Below are 15,153 nucleotides of genomic sequence, written 5' to 3'. Positions count from 1 at the left end.
GTCAGCTGGGCTGCCCGTGTGTCTAGGGGTGCCTCACACGAGGAAGGGATCACGAGTCCGAGCCCTTGTGCCCTTCCCCTCCTGGGAGGCATCAGGCCGCCCCAGCAGCAGAATTTGGCCAGAGCCACCAGGGACCGGGGTTCCTCCCTCCAGTCCTCCTTGTTATCGTGCCCTGGTTCACTGCAACAGCAACATGAGCAAGAGTTAGGCATCTGCTAAAAATGAGTACTTCATTAGCTTAATCATATGCTTAAAGGAAAACTTGCACTGTTATCTTGCTGATCCGGGCATAAATTAGCCCCATCTTGTTAATCTGTTTTTGCCTGAAGAACTTGCTTCCTTAAGAAGTGGTCAGGAACAGAGATAGTCTGAAACTGCAAGTCTTGCACGTTTAGGTTTTCTAGCTAAGCAGCCCAAGTTTGTTCAGCTGGTTGCAGGAGGCTTTGTCAAATGTCTGAATTTTGTAATGCCTGAGCCCTTCACTGTACTAATAATTTCAATTTAATAATTAAAATATTGGCTTTGCATTTGCAAAACATCAGCAATTAAGGTCAAACAATTTATTTAACTGTCAAATATTGCACGTGTAAAGTAAAGCGATTAAGTGAATCACTGTGCACTTGGATACGTAATGACATGTCTAAAACTATGCCCTCGGTAGGTCATGAGAAAAAGCCGGAATTTAGAACATTTTACAAATCAAACATCTAGGTTTAAAAATGTCAGACTGTATCCACCGAAATATTTTATTCAGGATTTGACAAGTTTAAGTAAGATTTGTATCTCTGTTGGGTCATATTTGAAACCAAAATTAGTTTTGAACCGGAGAACCAGATTACATTTCTTTGTGAAATGTCAGAGCATTGCTCTTTGGCAATTGTAAAAAAGTAAAGAAATTATCAAAGCAGGCTCTCCCGTGCAAAACGGCTCTAGTTCTGAGCTTTTCACACGAAAAGAGGGGCGACTACTTGACGTGCTCTCTTTACAGCGCTCCACCTGGCTGTATTATTTCACCTACCAAGACTCGGCAAGGCGGCCGAGGCCACCCCGGCCCCGGCACTGCTGGTTTCGGGGCAGTCGCGGGTACCCAGCTCCCTCCTGCATCCACCTCGCCGCGTTAGGTGCCCTACGTCCAAACCGCAATATGGAGCTACCCGAAGGCAGAACCAACAGCGCTGCAAGCCGCTACGGACAACGTTACCGAGGCTTTCGTCGGGTGGAGGAAGGAAGAAGGAAAACTTCAGATTTCAAGTTGCTATAATTAATTTTTTGTGCACGCGCTTTGCTTTGCGGAGTCAATTTGTCACCGAAGGGTATAATTTACTCTTCTCTCCACCGACTTTTGAACAGCAAAGTAAAAGACTTCAGGTATTGTAGAGTATTCAATACTGATGATAAGGCAGAAAAAAATCAGTGCTCCTGCAAACCCCCCCGATCGCTTTGAGTCCTTTCTTCCACTCGGGCTCTCAAAGAGCTTGCCATCAAAGCCTGAGGAAAACCATATACAGTTATAAACCTCTGTCTGACCTCCTGTTTCCGAAGGGCTCAGCCCAAAACCTCTGGGTCCTTCCGGCTTTCTTTTTCCCCGTTAGAAGTTCCCTGGCAGGCGTCTGCCTCCCCTCTGCCGGGACCGCCGCTGACCTTGGCTTCAAACGCGCCGCACAAAAGCAAAAGCACAAAACTAACCGGAGAAAGAGAGAGTCGTACGAAACGGGCGCGCAGAGAGCGGCGGACCACAGCGACTGACGTTGGTGGAAACTGCAGTTACACTAAAGCACACAGCACAAAAAGCACCTTAACCCTATCCATGCAACGCCAGCAAGAGCAGGCTTCTTCCTGGATGAACGTCTTATGAAGCCTAGGCAAGATCGCATCAAGGTGTTATTTTCGTTAACAGAAAAACGACTAAAACACAAATTGCTGGTATTTTAAGAAAAGCTGCACAAAGTTTGGTTCTCTACCAATATGGAGCAGACTGACCTTGAAAGCAGTCGGATCAAAGACTCCTAGAAGTGCTGCTAGAAAAGGCAATATTAGCAGAAATATTTTCATGTCTACTCAGCTATATATCATGATTCACAAAATAATTCAATTTTTTGAATTGAAGTCAACTTTTCGAGCCATTTCTTTCAAAAACAGAGCTTCTTGGAAACAAGGTGGAATACCAATACTGACTACAATATTAAAATTGCTACCATATTTAACGTAAAAACATCCCTGGTGTCTTTGAAAGAGACACAGAAAAAATAGATCATATGAACAAAAGTCCTAATAATATTTAACCATAATAACAGAATAGAAGAGAAAGGATCAAGTATATCCAGTGAATCACTGCAGGGATATGCACATCTTAGTGTCTTCTAAAAGTACATCCATTTCTAAGAGGACAGGCTCATGGGCATGCTTTAAAATGGCATCTAACATTTGAACACTTGATAATGTTCAAATACGAGCATAACAATCCTGCTCATAATGAGTCCTCTGTGCTGTTGACTGTTTTTTCGTCTTGCAACCTGGCTTAAGCACCATTTTTTTGATCCAAATATGGTTTTATGTTTTCTCTGCGGAGTTTATTTTCAAGTTATAATCCAAGTTTTTCATTTGTAACATCAATCCATTGCCGATTAAGTAATACAAGAAAAAAAAGGCCTTGTGAAGGTGCACATTAGCTTGCAATTTGTTTGCTTTATGTTTTTTAATCTCTCAAGAGAGAAGGTACTTGAGAGAGTACCTACTTTTCCAGATGCCTATCAGCTTTGAGAGGGGTTACTCTGAGTTTTGCATTTTTTTCTCATGAAACCTTGAGCCACACCATGATCATCTCCTGATTTCTGGAGTCACTCCATCCTATTTTTACCTCACATGCCTCAATTCTGAGTTTTTGCATAGCACAAAGTCTCTGGAAACGTTGCAGGAGGAGGAAACACTGGGGTCGTGAGGCGCCCCGAGAGGGGTGGACAGGGCTTTGCCTTCCCAGCACAGCAGAGCTGCAGGCAGCAGCACCCACGGTTAAAAGTTTGCAAATTCATCCGGAAGAACTCACCACCTACACACGTGTGTGCATACATATCTGTGCGCATGCAGGCACATAATTCATGCCTAGCTAAACGTCTGTTTTGCTCAGTCTTGTCTTAAGCATGCAAATCTTTCAAAGCAGCCTGGAGAAACCCAGAAGACTTGCCAGCTGTGGTATTTACTGAGCATTTAGGTTCATTAGTCAGGTCTTGATCCAAAACCCTTTTAAATCAACAGGAGGCTTGACTCAGAATAATATTTGTACTTAAAATTGAATGTTGGCCTTTTTCAGGCTTTTATTGAAAATTAAAAGAGACCATTAATGGAGATAATAAGCTTAAGATCAATTAAATAAATTTACAGAAAACAAAGATGAATGAACTTGTAGAGCGTGTAAGTATTCAGTTAAAGTTTTCTTACCTCCTTGAATGCTGACCTTCAAAATCACACGTAACCATCTGCTCATGAAATCTATACATTTTGAGACGAGGGAATAGGAGTTCAGAGCATGAATTTCCTAAGGGCTAGATTCTTGGGGGAAGCATAACTAGGGAAGCATGACCAATAATTTCCCAGCCTGAAAATCTCCTGAGTTATCAGCAAAGATAGTGAGGAGAGACTTTATGATGTGGAGGGCATAACTGATTAGAAAATTCACTTTAAATGGATGCTAAAACAGGGAGAGAAGGATCTTGGCTGGCACTCAAAATTTAAATAGAGCATAAAAAGCTGTTACTTTATGATTTCACAAGGAACTAAAGGAGAGCAATCAAGAATACTTGTATACAACTTATTGTAGTAAAGAAAAATAAAGGAACTATCATTCAGATTTTGGAATCCAGCAGTATTATGTACGAGAGCAATAATAAATACAGAAATAACAAAATGAAGGAGAATTTAGAAAGCTATTTAAAAACGATTTGAAACAAACAGTGGATTAGTGAGCATTTGAGCAGATCTAAGTATTTTTATGCTGCTGCGGTTCTTGATCGAGTATAAACAACAGGACAAAACAGGAAAGTAAAACTCCTGGAAATCACAATTACTGCAGTCTATAACTGCAGTTTACGTTTACCATATTCATTGCTCAAAGATGAAATTGTGGCAGCTCTGTTATAACTGTCTCTCGGAAACCCATTTACCGGCGCGCACATTTCCTGAAGGCTTACACCCAGTCCCAAGCAAATGCATCAGGCTGATGGTCTTGATGTTTTATCAGGGCATATGGTTTTGTCCCTTTTCTCTAGCTACAATGGTATATTTTGCTATACAAGCTTCTGTAGTGCTGCATAATATTGTATTCCAAGGGGAAGCATCTTGTATAGGATTATCTTTGTCGTTATTTATTATTTATGCAAAACTTCAAACAGGCTTTAAAAGCAGTCAAATAAAAGGTCCCTCTCTGGGGAACTTATGAGCCGGCGTCCCAAGGCACCTGCATGCATGCACGTGCTTACCTTTAAGCATGACGAACGGGTCAGCGAAGGAGTCTCCCATGAGATGGGGGCCTGACCGCACATTAAACAGCGCCTGGGGACGGAGAGGCCGGGAAGGACAGCAGAACAAGCGAGAGGATTCAAATTCACTCTAGAGCACTGCACACTGCTCAACAGAGTGTCATGGAGGTGCAACAAGATGACTGCAGCTGCTCACTTTAGTTATTGAAGAAAATAGATTATTAGGAAGGATTTATGGAAAAAGCTATTTCTTCACCAGAAAGAAAAATTAGCAAGCTTGCCTTAAAGATAAGTGTTTTCTCTTTCTATTACACCTTCCACTAGGATACACAGCAATATCACAACTGTTACTGAACTAAGCTCGCATGGTGCCTTGAGCTAAACACGGTATGCGCATCGGACCACAATTCACATAGGGTGGCCTGGAACAAGAACGGTTAACCGACTTCCCTAACTTTAAAAAAAGAAGCGTGATAAATGTAAGGAATGTATCCCAAGTATGTCGTTTCACTCCCACATTTTAATCAGAAAATTTTCCATCACGATTAGATAGATAGGCAGGTAAGTAGGCAGGCAGGTAGGCAGGCAGGTAAGTAGGTAGATGGATAGATACATAGATGATATGTCTTGCACCTCTGGCAGTGAATTCACTCTATGAAGGGAAGGTGTAATACATCAAACAAAACTCTCTTCTGATGCTGGTGGTAGTATTGCACACCTAATTTAACGTGTAATTAGTATCTCAAGGTGTAAGGTAGTAAAGCAGCTTAGCTATAGCCTTTGTAAGAGAGAACAAAGATCTGGAGATAAGCGTATTTTAGCCTTGATGTACCTTCATTTTTTAAAGCAAGCAGAAGTGTTAAATAAATAGCTATATATAGATTGGAAAAGAAAGTGAGAGGCCAGCCAGAGCTACCAAGTTTAAGCCAAAGGACTGAAAGAGATGGACTGAGGGTTTTTTTCCTATACTTTGATTTCTTCTTTCTTCTTCTCTCCCTCCTGATTAACCTCTTCATGTCTGCCATTTCATTCCCCTCCTGTGTCTCCATCCCACTGCTGTCCGTACACGAGACTCGGCTTTCTCGTCTCCCCTGTTTGGGCCTGTCGTCAGGCTTTTCCCTGCCGGCTGGGAACTCCTGCCGTTAGGAAGGGACTCAGCTGGATGGCCCAAGGCTGAGCTGGGTACGTCCTACAACCCCGTTTTCTGAGAGCACCAACGTTTTATTCCCTTTCAACCTGAGAAGGACCTGTCCTATCCCGCACTCAGGCTTCACAGCCATTAACCCTGCAAATGACAGCGAAAGGAGCAAGCAGAACTACCTAAATTCAAGTACGTTCTTCTCCACTTCTTCTTGTCCTCTATACTGTAGTGCTACTTTGCTACAACGAGGAGTGGACGACAAATGTTTATCACACACAAACAGAAAATGAACTCTGCAAAATGCACCAAGAAGCCAACAGTTGTCAGATTAATTTGTCTCGCACTGCCCGGCCAGACACAAAGGCTTATTGCTATTCAGGGATAGTCAAGCTGCGCCTTTCTTCTAGCAGGCAGTATGTTTGCTACCTAGCAGGAAATTTGTCGTACCTTAGCATTTAGGAATAAAGCTTCACAAACTTCATGTGAGGCTTCCACAATTGGTTATCTTCTTTCCACAGAGACTTATTTCCTGTAAGCAATAAGGGTGTTTCACTGACTGATACTTCCAAGCTGCAAAACAGTAGAAACGGGGGGGGGAAAAAAAAAAGTGATGAAATAAGGACAATGAAAATTTAGACTGAATAACAGGAGAAACTTCTATTTCTTAACAGACAGCTACAATAGACTGGTCAAAACACTAGAAATATTCTATAGGGAACAAATTATTGCACCAACGGAGGATGAACTTGTAACCCAGTAGCTTTTATCTGTCTCTAACTTCTGATTCAACCAATAGAACAAGGAGAGGGTGCCGACATCAAAGAAAATTGCTTTAGGGAATTTAATCTCACTATTAGCTCTTTATCCCCAGGGATGCTGTTGTAAAATGAAAAACACCTCCTAGAGCTGCCATAATTGTAAAATGAAAAAAAAAAAATACTTATTTGGAAGAAAATGCATTTCAGATGTTTATAAGACAGGAGAAGACAATAACATAAGAAAGTCAGATTTCAGCAGATAGAAATGGCTCCTGTGTAACTGGAGAACGGCAGGTAGATTGCTATGACAAGCAATACATCTTTGTTTAAGGATTAACTGCCACCTTTCAGCAACAGAGGATTTCCATCAGTAGGAAGCTTGAAGAGAGAGATTTGTTGAAAGGAAGCATTATCCTCGTGATGTCCCAGTGGTTTTGGAAAGGTAATTGAGCCTTCTTACAAGAGAAGGGGCTTCTGTAAGTGGCACTGTACCGCCACTAACAACCTTCTATGCATCAGTAGTTCCTTTCCATTAAAGTACTGTGTCATTAGCATATAGGGATATTTATTATGTATAGAATATCAAAACAAGGAGACTTCTAAGAGCTTACCTTGAAAAAAAAGTAACCCAGTTTGTCTGGAGGGGGAAAAACAGCTTTGGCTTATGCATTGAAGTGCATACTAAAATATTATGGAGTTTGGAGAAAGGCAGAAAATTGTGGAGAAGCTGCTCCTGAGAGTGTAACTCCAGAGGACAGCCAGTTTCCTTCACTTTACCTGGATACATTAGTTCCTACAGGAGACTACCCTGTATTTGACATTGACCAACAGCACATGCAGAGAGGCAGTCCTGCACTGTCTCCCTTCTTTGGGGATAGGAAGCGAATGCAAGAGGTCTCCTTTCAGGAGGAGCCAACCCAAAGCAGCATTTGCATTTAATTTTGGCTAATTCCTTTCCTTCAGGGGTTCAGAAATAAGAAAGCCCTGCACGACAAGAAAACTCCATCCCTTCCCTTATTCTTTTCTGTATATACATACTTTTTACCCTACCTTAGTGCTAGATTATACTGCCTGGGGACAGGTCTTTGTAGGCAGCTGATACAAATTGTTTCAGAGCTTTCTAGGGATGGAGACTCCCTCCCAAAATCCCAGGATGGGCCCATGCAATAGGCTCCCAACTCTAAAGCCTTTACAGCAATGGAGGCTGGTCTCCCTGCAGAGTCATGGCAGTGAGACTAGTGTCTCCTTATCTTCCATGCTTTATAGCCCTTGGACACAGTGGGAGAAGGCCTTGAAATTCCAGGACAGCAGAACCAAACTCTTAAGCAGAGGGGAAAAGTCAGGAAAAAATCTTTACTGTTCTCATAACTGCTCATATTTTTAAGAGGCAGACCTCCTCCCATAAGGAGACGTAGGAGAGTAGGGAATGCTTCAAATATAGTTGATTTACCTAAGCCAAAAACAGAAATCTTCAAAGTTTCTAAAGAAGGAACTAGAAAGAAATTATATTTTTAGTATTTCACATTTAGGTGATTTCACTCAGAAGAATATCCCATTCAGAAACATCTCTACAATTTCTCTTGGCCAAGAAGTGAAGTCACTCGGACAACCAGGGAATTTCACATCAGTAAAACAAATGAATTCTCTCCTGCGACCTCTTTGACTAGAACCTTTCCTCTTCTAAACTAAATCCTTTCCTTCTAGAAATCTTCTAGACTAGGTCCTTTCCTCCTCCTTTTATCCCTTTCTGCTCCTCCAGTGGTCTCAACTCTGCAATCACTTAATCTTGATGCTCTTGCTTCAGTCTTATGCTGGTCTGAGCTCCAGCTCTTTGCCCTTCTTCCTACCACCCCGGTAGTCTTATTACTGGTATCTCACTGTTGATAGCACTTTCAGGTGAAGTCTAAAAACTGTGTCCAATTCCTAGACCTTGAACACACAGTATGTGGTGGGTTGAAATTATTATGTCTCACTTGACTCTCCAGGGAAGGCAATTTAAGCCTAACTTCCCAACAGATGTGTATTATATTTGTCACCAGTCGTGCAAGCTTCCCATATAAGTGCCATAATACACTTTCCATATGCATTCCTCCCTGCTGAAATAGAAGACAAGATAAAAGGCACAGAGAGCTGACACGCAATTTTGTGACCTAGGCACTGTCAAAAACTCAGAACTGGACTAAGACCATTAACTTGCTTCGCATAAGCAACTGAACAGTGGTCATATTATAGTGATTTTCACAGCTGCTAAGAGCTGTGGCCTTCAGATGGTATATTAAATCCAATATTCCCTTATGCAGATATGTGATCAATTTTTAAGCCCAAAAATTTAATGTCTCCCCATGCTGGAGCAAGTTTCCAGTGTTGCAAAGACTGCAAGGATCAAATTTACAGGCTGTTTTCCAAGCATTCAGCTGTCATTCTGTGACCCACTTTATTTGGTTTTCCTTATATCTAAACTGAACCAAAGTCTGAAACCTAATGACTTTTAGTAGTCTCTTGACTGTGAAGCTGAACTTTTCATTACATAACCATAAATGGGGATACTGTAATGATAAGATGATATACAATAATAAAAATAATAAAATATTAACAGTAAATTTTCATAGAGATTTAAAATCACGCTCTTGCGAGCAAACAGATAATCAGTTTGTCGTTCCACAAAAAGCCAACGTGCACTAATTGCGCTCATGCACCGAGAAATGAAATTGCTTTAAATTCTACGGCTTTCCCATATGAAAAGCAATTCTGGAAACGCGCACGCAGGCTCGTCATACCAGTCCTGTGATCCTTCCAGGCCTTCTGCATCGAACTTCATTTCAGGAGACTTTGAAACCCTCCCATTTTTAGTTTGTTCTTATTGGTTTCTTTAAAGCCGCATAAAAAGAGTGCCTCTCCGCTGAGAGAAGTGCGGACGTGGAAGCACTGCCTCTACTAGACACCAGGGAATCCAACGCCCTTACAGCTGCCCCGGCCCCAGGGGCGGCTCACACTGTCCGTGTCAATCACGGGACACAAACCTGCTGGAGACCAAATCTGCCTGGTTCCAGCGCTCACAGACACGCGTAGCCGCTGGCGTAAGAAGAGCTGCCAATTTGGGATGCAGACACGGCTGGCTCTAAATTGACCATGGAGAGGTGGTTAGCAAATTTTTTGTCATGGAATAATTTCAAACTTATTGTACTTTTTCTTCTGGTTTGGAATGAAACAGTGAGCAACACAGACCCTATGGAGTGAGAGCTTTCCAAAATATTTGTTGTGGAAAACTGAAACATAAGCTATAAAATGCTGAAAGGTAAAATACTGCACTGCATTTTTAGACTATGGAGTAATGATGCAGTGATTTACAATTAAATACCACATATAGCATGCTGTATATTCAGAGCAACAACTCAATAATATAATACAATAATAACTCAATAATATAATATCCAGTACATTCTTCAGAATGAAAGCTAATGATTAGCTTGTTTATTAATGGCTAAAAATGAAACTGCTATAAACTTTGGTTGTGGTAGTCAGCAATGATGCATTACTCACATTATTTCCCATTAAAAATTAATTGTTTTTGTGCATTATACCTGAAGTCCCCAGCAGTATATTTTTGTCCTCAACATTTTTTATGAGTAGAAATTTCTGGAAAACTTTGGTATATTCTGAATTCACTATTGCACTGCCTTTTTTTTTTTTAAAGCAGTTATTTTCAAAAGTGTTCATCACCCACATGTGAAACTAACTGTCCAAAATAGCTCCCTGGTTGCTTTTAGTTCCACTTTTCCTCCCACCTCTCAAACCCTCACTAAATCCATATTTAGGATTAAATTTTTGAAAGAGCTTTTTAGAATCCATGTTATTAAAGTGCTTATATTCCAGTTCATGTTTTATACCCTCATCACTAGAATACCCAAGAGGCAAACAGAAATTTTAGCAATGACTAACATCTGTCCTATGCTGTTAATTATCTCTTTTATCTTCTTCATTGGGAAATCATTTGACTATCACGTGCAGTCTTTGTTTTCGTAATTCAATACGTACCCGCTGCATGTGGTAATATTTGTGAAGTTTGGGTGAAAAATCTCTATTTTGGTCTAGGAGGAGCAGCTGTTAAGGTCTGCAGTCATTTTTCAGCCCTGTTTCCTAATGCATGCACTTTCATATCCAGCCTATCTATATCATATGCTATTGCCTGCAGGTCTTCCTTCCCACGCCCTTATAACTTCTGAGCACATCGGCTGATTTCAGCCCCATCGATTGCTGAAGCGTAGAGAGAAATCCTAAAAATGCTCCTACAGGGGTAAAGGCTGGAATGTGAGAAAACTCACATGAGCTAAGTCCATAAGTCTTTTTCTAACTGTGGAATAAAATTTAATTAGGAGGTACAGTTACATGTTGTTTGATGCAGAAATCAACCACAAGATAGAAGTCTTTCCTATTTAAATCATCCAGGATGATCACACCCCGTCCAGGAGATGCAGGGCTGAGCGGGGTGCAGCCCCCCTAACGCTTCCCCGCTCACCAAGGAATAGGCTCCAAATTTGGGCCCTTCTGCAGCTTAGGAGCATTATCTTATTTAAGGAAATGGGGCTGTGACTATGGTGGGCCACCGTATCAGAAGATGGACACCATTCCTCCCATGCCTTTTTTATATCCAGAGATCAGCACAGCCAACATCATATTAAAAGGTAGTCTGAATTTTGCAGCCTGTATATTTTGGAACAGAAAAGACCTAAGTGCCCATTTCTTGAGTTGTCCCTGTTTAGAGTCTGCTACAAATCAGGCTATGCTTTTCATCTGAGATATGTGAAAGTCAGGCAAAAGGCTGCAATGCCACATTTCTTCATGCTCCTTAGAATTAAAGCTTTTCCCATAACACCTTTTTACTTACTGTACAACAGCAAACTTATTTCTTAGGCAGCAAATGAAGGGGAACCTGAAAGCAGCACTTCTGTTTAGACTAATTCATTACATCAAAAATAAAAACCATAAGCTAGAGCTAACAAGGGAAATACCTGTACTATCAAAAGTGCCATTTTTCAGCAGTGGGTGATTCTATTTACGAAGTGCTGGAAGGGTACTAAATCCAAAATTGAATTTAGTACAAAGACATTAACTTCAACGCAAGCTGCAGTTAGGAGCACTTTTTTCCACAACTGTGTTTCCTCTTGAAAGTCATATGAAATATATAAGGAAAAGCAAGCATGAGTAAACTGAGAGGTAGATAAAATCTACTGAAGGTCTACATTATTTTGCCTGATCAAGGCAAATAAAATTAATTATTTCAACGACTAGAATTGAGACCCTCACCTTTGCTTTCAATCAAGCTTCTTCCTGCCCCCAGTTTTCTCCTCCGTTCTTGTTTTCAGAAGGTGAGACAGAAGATCTGATAGATGTCCAGCTCTTCCCCTGAGCGAGGTCGATCATCTTGTGCAACAGAGGCCTCAAAGTGCCACGGCTGGACACAACAAAGGAAAATGCGAAGGGAATAGCAACCTTCCCCAAAATCTTCTCTGGGGTGTGCGTGGGGAATCAGCATGGCATCGCCCGCCCTGGCCTCAGCCGGCACAGCCGTGCCAGCCTGGTAAGAGAAACACGCCGTTGTCACGGAGCTGAGGAGACCAGGGAAGCCCCGCTGATATGCGGCAGCTGCTCTGCTTTGCCACAACGCAATAATTTCTTGGCTCGTTCTGAAGAACGGCTCATGATTCAGACCAAAGAGAGCAAAAAATTTGCAATAACTGTCCTGGAAAGACCTACCTAGTACTTTATTCCACGCAGCTAAATTACAGTTTTATGTATTTTCACATAACCCTCTCAGAGGGCACAAAACTATGACCCTTCTTTGCACAGCAATCACTTGCTTACAAGAACATTCCCATTGCCTTGCTCACGGGAACGTGGGCACACAGGTGTCCCAGCTGCATTTCTGATATGCAACACGTTCCAGTTAGCTATGAATACTGCATCAACCCTCTCTCCGCGGAAAAGGGATGCTGCACTTCTTCACTGCTGGAAGTACCCATTCCGAAAAACCACATTTTCTTAAAGTTTCTTTAATGGAAATCCTTACTTCCATGAGTCTATTCAAATTTTTCTTTTATAGCCTCCTTTTAAATAAAATTCTCAAGTGATTTCATTGCAATATTGTCACACTTCTCACTTGGTTCCTTGTCTTCCTTCCGACTGCTGCACAGGAAAATGTATTTGGAATTCAGTCTTTAAATTTTTATTTCCACGAACTCTCTTTTTTAGCTGAGCATGTCATTCCATTGCTTCCAGCCCACTATGCTATTTCTGCAGTTGGCAATATTCATGTTTTTCAATAAGGGCATGGTCTCTGTACAAATAGCTAAGCACAGTTCCAATGATAATGATGTTTTCCTCATGCCATTTCTCACTTGGGGTGAAGGTGAGCATGTAAACCAGATGTTTTTGGCAAAAACAAATTCCTAAACTCATGACCTAGCAAAAGCTACTTCAGCATATCTTAGAGGCTTGAGGAACATCCTGCATGATTTATAATACAGGATACAGAACAACAAACAGAACATTATATAAGGAAACAGACTATCATTAATTTAATATTGTTATTTATGAATACCTATGCAATATTCACAACTGTTTTTCCACCTACTCAAAACAATAGCTCTAATTACTTTAACTGCTCCATAATTCTATATTTTTTTTGTTCAGGCATGCATTGCAATTCAATCTGGTTTTGTGATTCAAATAGAGGAGGAGGAAAACAGATAAACAGTCATTTATCATGTGTTATTTATGCAAATATACTACTCTATCCAATAGACACACTGTTTACAGACAATGCCTTATTCTTGCAAATAAGAATGTAGTCAAAATGCTAGGAAATGCTCGTTTCTCTATTGCCATCTCATCTGCAAGTCAGATCAAAGTATTAGTTGTTTAAAACAGCTTGCTTAGTTCTATGAAACAAATTATATGTACTGTTTCTGCACGGTGCTGAACCACGGCAAATTATGACAGCTTTTTGCATGGGGATGCATAGAGAACACTGTAAGCGCAAGGAAAAATGCTGCTTTTTAAGGGCTTGTTGCAATCCCTTGCTGTGTGCCCAGGATCAGAAGAGAAAGGATTAAAACACTCTCAGTGCTCCCTTCCACACGGAGAGAAGTATGGGGACCTCAGCGCGACCGACGGCGAGTCCGGCGGAGGCCCGGCCGCTGCTGCTTCGCGGTCGGCCACTGATCTGCTTCCTCGTTTCTTCGGCACGATGCTGCCTCTCGCTCAGGCCCTGGGCAGGATTTGATTATATCCTTCTGGATAATTTAAAGAATGGGTAATTTTTTACTGCAAGAATATAAAATTAAACTCCGGTTTTGAAGAGTTTATAATCTCAGGTCTTGTGCATGGAAGAATACACGCACGTAAATAACTGCCACGCTTTCTTGTCTTAAATCACTTGAAACAGCCGCAGGCAAAACGAGTTTGTAGGTTGCAGGCTTATGAAAAAACGCGGCAGCCACACATCCAAAGCGCACATCTAAATAGTGATATTAGTGCTGGTGGCAGCCGTCCAGCGTGCTGGGAATAGTTTACAGATTTCCAGGAACTAAGCAGGAGCTGACCTTGAAGTGAGATTTATTCTCTGGCTGTCATCATCTACCTACAAAATGACAGCTTTGGGAATCTTTTCAATGAAAACTACAGAAAAAGTATGTAAGGAAAAATAGATCTGATTATGAAAGAAACGTGTGGAAATAATAATGCATACAAACAATTCAAAAGCAATAATAAATATCATAGGAAAACCAACTCCAGCTCTAACAGAAGACGTAATCCACTTACTAAAGAAACCGAGATCGCAGAAGTTTCTCAAGAACAGTAAGAGGTCTCGTGTGACACGCAGTTCCTACTTAATCAAAATTCATCTTCTGAGTCTTGCCTGATGTGCAAAATGCAAACATTATTTGTTGATTTTGCCACAGGACACTCAACGGATGTCATCTATTCTCCCTGTTCATCCTCATTACAGAAATTGCTCCAGTACCCCTAGGTAAAATTTGTCTGTCCTGATCTCCTTTGCCAATTTGAAGGGGTTTTGGAACCTGCCTGAGAGGATTAAGGAAAACCTTATCTAATTCAGAGGGTGCATTCTTATGCCAAGAAAGGTCCAATTTCTGCCTGAAACATCAAAACCGCCAAGAAGAAATAGCCTCAAAGGGCAAACAGCATCGCACAGACCCAGACATTAGCTTTTGGAAATTTTAGAAAATAATCAGAGAGACAGCTATCAAAAGGAGGCCTCGCTGGGGATTAACTTTCAGTCTTTTTTTTTTTTTTTTGATATGCTTATAATTGGACTCCAAAAAATATCTTTGGGGCTGATGACAATTTATTATATTCAAAACACCTGTATTCTGTTAGGGCCATAGGGCTGTTCTGCCCACAAAAGGTAAGAAGCACACCTTGAATGAATTTTGAGAAGGTCACGAAGTAAAGCTGCTCGTCCAGAGGGCTTATTTCCCCTGCTTCCTAGACCAAATATCTCCATTATTTCTAGAAAATGGTCTAACACGGCACAGAGGAGAAAGTATTCCAGAATACCGGCCCCTTCTCTACTTCCAGATTTTATACAAACAGGACATGGTGCAGTTTCCCGATAACTAACGCCACGGCAGACATACAGGCTTTAGGATCTATTTTCTACGCTTCAGCAAAGATGAACTGTTCCCTTCCTTTTATGACCCCAGAGAAAAGGAGTGATTAACTGAACCAAAACCTGTTTCATCAGGTGAGTCTTGGCAGC

The sequence above is a fragment of the Apteryx mantelli genome, chromosome 9 (genome assembly GCF_036417845.1).
Source record: "Apteryx mantelli isolate bAptMan1 chromosome 9, bAptMan1.hap1, whole genome shotgun sequence".
In the NCBI taxonomy this organism is placed as follows: domain Eukaryota; kingdom Metazoa; phylum Chordata; class Aves; order Apterygiformes; family Apterygidae; genus Apteryx; species Apteryx mantelli.
This window is presented reverse-complemented; position numbering follows the sequence as displayed.